Source organism: Diadema antillarum, unplaced genomic scaffold, assembly GCF_040938485.1.
Source record: "Diadema antillarum isolate AM-2024a unplaced genomic scaffold, OU_Dant_1.0 seq00000415_RagTag, whole genome shotgun sequence".
In the NCBI taxonomy this organism is placed as follows: Eukaryota; Metazoa; Echinodermata; class Echinoidea; order Diadematoida; family Diadematidae; genus Diadema; species Diadema antillarum.
Window position 1 is genome coordinate 524844 of NW_027271401.1, and position 6022 is coordinate 530865.

Here is a 6022-nt window from a genome sequence, read left to right on the forward strand (position 1 = left end):
TGAGATAACACCACAAAAGAACACAAAGAGATCGAGCGATCATAATGAAAGGCTGGTCCCACATTTCATTATGATGGCTTTGTTAAAGATATCTCGGCCATTTCAAAACCAATGTCCATCAAATGAACCTTGAATTCCTGTCAAAATTGTATGCTGTTTCATAATATATTTCATTTGAGGTTTCTCATTATCTCAAACAATCATCATTAAAAAACAAAAATGGAAACCTCAGGTCTCATGCCAACCGAAATTGCACTGTCCCTTTACTAACGATAAATTAATCATTTTTTCAACACACTGATATATGTAGTCTCCTTTTCACCTACAAAGTAAAGCTCAAAGAATATTTAAGTAAAACGATTTACATATATACAAGGGTCAAAATTAAAGGGGATGTTACAAAGAAACACATTTAAGTTTTGATTTATGTATTCTCCCATAATCATAATTATGCTTATACTGTCAATAATCAAGTCTCAAAACTAAGTAGGAGCTTCTAAATTATGTCAAACATGTTAAGAAGTCTTCTTTCAGATTTCAATCACATGACTTTCGGCGATCAGAATTTCAGTCTCATTAAGCACTACACTACACTAGTGTAGGCTCCTACTTGACTCTCTTGACCCTGACTTGGACCTTCAAGGGATGAGGGCGGACAGATAAGTCCATATCGTAAGTGCAATATGAAACACTAAAAACCATACAAGATTTAACAAAGCCAATGACATGGAGAGACATATCTACTAACCCACGGGCACTGAGTCTAATGGTATTTCTCTTTTATAAGTTTTAGTTAGTCCTTTAAAGGTAGGATAAACGTTAGTCTTAGGATAGAAACTCGATCTATTCTAGAGCCTAGGCCTACAGAGGGAGTGTAGACATTCACAAGAAATCTTGATTTTTTTTAGCATAAATAAAAAAGTGAATAGACGCATGTGAAACTGAATTTAGAGGGTACGCCAGATTTCAACAGGATTGCTACGTTATACTCGATTAGCATAATACAATTATTCAAAAGCAAGGTCTATACAACATAACTTATCTATCCATACTACTTCGGATCACTGTTCTTCGTTGTTTACCAGGCTGCCGTATGAATGCCCGAAATTGTAAAAGAAATCTTCCATTGATATTGAAGTATCTTAAATTCAGGCAAATCTATAGTTTTGTTTTTTTTTAATATAAAAGGCCTACTGTGAGCACAAATCAAAAGGCTTTAGTAAAGAATCAATTGTAACTCACCTTAAAAATCGCTGGTTTCTCAGTTTGGGGACAGCTATCAATGAAGTTTGACCCTACAGGCAAGCCAGAACTAGCTACAAGTTGTAGCTAGCTAGCTACCTGTGTACAGTACGAACAGCGACAAAGGTACGCAGTTTCACGCAGGCAGTGCAATATAATACTAGGGACTCATGCGGCGCCAAGTATTTTTAAAAAGTACTATTCTATAAAAATGTATTGCCTGGAGACTAGGCTCTATGAAAGGTTTACCTAATCTTGATTTTGGATAGGTTATATGGCAATGCATCAGAAAACCAAAGGAAAGGCTCTATCCTCCATTTTAGGTGGGGCCAAAAATACGTCCTGATATGCAGGTAAAATGGGTCAACGTATAATATAGTCAATCTTTATTTTTCAAACTTAGGGCCTACATTCTGAAAGATCAGTTGTAATCCTGCATCACAAAACCAACAAAAAGTCGCCAGACATGGATTTTTAGTTAAGAGCAGATTTTGAAATATCAGACTCTAAGCTTTAAAATGATGTATTACTCAATTCAAATGGACTCTCCTAACCTATGTAAATATCGGAAAGAAAGCACACACTCTGGAAAGTGTAAACTGAGAAAACCGGCTCTAAAGTACAGGGTGTATTCAAGCGCTTTATCTGTACCAAGCCATGGCAATAGTGGGACGAACGGAAGGAAAAACAGGATGTTGGCCACCAGACAGCCAGAGCAACAACAATGAAGGAATTATCAAATTAAATTGAAATTGAGCGTGCATCAGTATCACATTATGTAGATGATTAATGCTAACTTGCAATGAAGTAGCATCATTCTTTCTAAAGTTATTGGAGTTGAAAGTGAAGAGTATGGACAGGGTTTTTGAGAAATGAAAAGAGGGTTTTATGAGAAACACTTTGCACTTCCACCAAAGAGTGTTTTAGAAAAAAAAAACTGCTAAAACAACAAGTTTCTGTTTGTTTTATCATATAGAATTTAATATAATATAGAAAAAGACTACATCTTTCAGAAAATATGAAAAACTCAAGATTGGTCATTTTTTATTGTTAGAAAGATCAATTTTCATCGAATAAGTAAACGCGTACGCAATGCGAACGGTCTCCGAACTAAAATTCCTTGTCTGGCGACTTTTTAGGGTATTTTTATGATGCAGGGTCACATCTTTTTTTTAATCTTTTCTTGTTAATTTGAGCTTGGGTTGTTGATTCAAAATCCCATTGATGCCACTTTCATAAATTCGATCAATTTCGTCGAAATGCCAATGAATATGGCAGCGAAAGATATGAGTTTGCCCATGGTATAATCGCATGGTGAGTATACAGCCACCATTTATACTTTAAACATTTTTGTCCCATGGATTCATAAGAGATACTCTTTCTACTGATTATGCAAGTGAATTTCCAGCATTTGTGTCACTCTGGTACTAATGTACAACATTATGAAATGACAAAAACAAAATGCATAGAAGTGAAAAAGAAATAAAACAAATGTACGTCTTATATACTTCCCCCCCCCCCCGGTCACGTATGTTCCTAAACCAAGCGGCGATCTTGCATGCTCATTACAAATCTGATTTCTTTTGTGTCGAAAAAGCAACATCAACAACAACAAAATGACATGGCCACCATGCACTCTTAGTCCTATACGGTGCACTCCTGTTATAACGAACACTGTTACAACGAAATTGCTGTTACAACTAAGTAAAAAGTTAGGCCGCATTGTATATGTTCTTTGTTATATTGTTTATTTTTGTTCGATTTTAACGAAATTTCCATGTTACGAAAGAAAACTGCCGGTCCCAAGGACGTCATTATAACAGGAGTCTACTGTAGGTGGTACTCATGTATGCCTTTGACACAATATGATTTTCAGAAATAGGCCTGGAAAACCAAACCTTTTTGATTTTCTTGTCATGTATCTATATACACTGTTCATCGTTCTTTAAGTGCTGATTATAAATCATTATATTAATAATTAATGATTATAAATAAAGGATGCACGGTACAAAACGCGGCATACGAAAAAAAAAACAACACCAACGTAGGCAAATTTGAAGGTTGTGCATTCGATAACTTAGGAAATTTTGCTATAAGTAATGGATCATTGACAAGAGGAAAAAAAAATCATAAAATACATGCAGGACTGGGGAATTATTGACTGAAATGTGCAGCACAGTTATTCATAATAATACAAACTATATAGATATGAACGGGTGTCTTTGAAGTTTGAAATAAAAACAAGATCTAGTACCTGCTGTTCAAAAGACAAATCGTGCGATTTTAAGTGTCATAGCAATGCAAGAGACCGTTATCAATTTAGCATTATTAGCAGATGCTTGATAATTCTTAAAATGACCTCAAAATACACATTATAAGACGATCATCATAAACCAATTACCTCTCACCCATTAACTACACCTCACCAAAGGTAAAAAAAAAGAAAACAAAAGAAAACAAAACACAAAAGCAGAAAAAATAAGAATGTGAGGAACCTCGATCTTTGAGTTCTCTTATAGTTAACAGCTATCATAATGATTATGAGGTTATCATATAACTAGATCATTAAGTCATCAAGGGGCCATCTGCAAAATCACCTTAAACGTCATAGTTTCCATGTCAAACGTAATTTCAACATATCTTTTTTAGTCATTATCCTCAGATTAAAAGCCACATGATGACGTCATAGTCGGGCTACAGTTTGCTTGTTTTGTTTTATTTCATTTTTGTTTTGCTTTTCGGGATGTCAATTCATGTGGCTGTGTTATTAGTGCAATGACTCGCAATGTTTGTCCTGACCTACTTACGAATTTCTCTAAGATGGCGATAATATTGTAGCTGCTACGTTAGGCTATTTATTTGTTGTCCCTTTTTTTGTTTGCTTGAATGTAAAAAACATGTCTACAAACTTGTTTCATTTTTCTGAAGAAAATATGACGTAATCACATTTCAAATTTTTGGATCATATATCCCCTTTTCTTTAAGATATTTATTTTCCCCTTTTCAATTTGATGATTATATCACTGTGAATAAATTGATGAATGTTAACCCAATAAGATTGTCTGTTCTATATAGGTGTTGATGTAACGACATAATTATTATCCTTTATTTGAGCATATCTTGCTTATGCTAGACTCGTCTAGCCAGTTTTAAGTATCGTATACCTTTTTTTAATGACGGTACACAGTATTTCATTTTTCAATGTCATGACTTCATCAATGTGAAGAAAAATGAAATTACGTTAAACTTGTATAAAAAAAAATGACCATTTTACGTTTTGCCATCATCAAAAGTCACACTTATTTTCAGATAGATTTTAATATTTTGTAGTTTATAATTCTGTATCGGAGTTATAATTGTACATTTTCCATTTGATAATTTCACCACTTTGTTAATTCAATTGAAGTTGAAATTAGATTTAACCATTTTTACGTGATTACGTCATGAAATGTCAAATTTATTGGAACATAATTATTATCATCTCACTCATTTTTGGGATAATTCTAAAGCTAAATTTCATAATTTTGTAACTGATTTAATTTTCTATTGGAGAAATAGTAACAGTTTCCATCTCTCCTTATCTCTCTCTCTAACAGACCGGCTCTAAGTCGGTCTTTCTCGTTCTGACTTACTTCCTGAATGGTTGTCTCACTCTGTGTCAAAGTCGTATTGATGACAACCACAGGCGGGAAAAAAAAAACCACACAAAAACCACACAAAAAGCAAAACACACACACACACACACACACACAAAACCAAACAAACTATGGAGCGGAAACATCCCCATCTCGCACGGTCAAAGTTCATTTCCTTTTTTGTAACAATATTATTCCATGTTGAAGTTACAATAAATAAATCATCATGTATTCTATTTGTCTGAGTGAACTCTATTCAAGAGAGTCAAACATGAATAATAATGTTGAATTGCGTTTACGTAAAAATACACGATCAAGAGAGGACAAAAGCACTTCCTGCTTGTGATTTCACGATTTTGCCAAGTAAAATAGAACAGTATCTTGATAAAGCCATACATTTCCATGCTTCTGACCAAGAATCACAGTTGGCCCTATCCATATTTTGAGTTGGAAAAAAAAGGGGGGCGGGTGGTTCCACTGGGCGGACTCCTCTGCGGGTCATAGTGGATATTTGTTGAGATTCTTTATTATTTGTCCCATTTTCCCATTTTTTTTTCAAACCGAAAGTGTAAGTGTGTGTGTATGTGTGTTTGTGTGTGTGTGTGTGTGTGTGTGTGTGTGTGTGTATGTGTGTGTGTGTGTGTTTGTGTGTGTGTGTGTGTCGAGGGGGTGGATCTATGATAGGGCACGTTCTTAAATGGCGATCTGGGAGAGGAACCCTGAGAGTCCTATGCTTCAAGGGATTCGTATATTTGTTTCTTTTATAAAAGTTGCAATTCTTAATTCATGTTATTAAAACATCGTGTTAAATAGGATGTGAAGAGGAGATATTGAATTAACAAAGTTTCCCTACCCCCTCCCCCTTTCACGGTTTCGCGGCCATAATTATGGCTATTCATTACCTCTTGAGAGAAAGAACGTTCCTTATCATGGTTCCAAACACAAAACTCTCTCCTCGACCCACACCACCAACAAAATATGAGCAGGATAGTAAATATATGCACTACTTTTTTCAGTACATATCCGATTTCTGTTGATGCAGCTGCCAACAATGACTCGTCACCTGACCAAGTCCACGTGTAATGAAAATCCCACAGCCGCAGCTATATTGAAACTGGCAACTTTGTGCCTGTCGTAGCGGATAT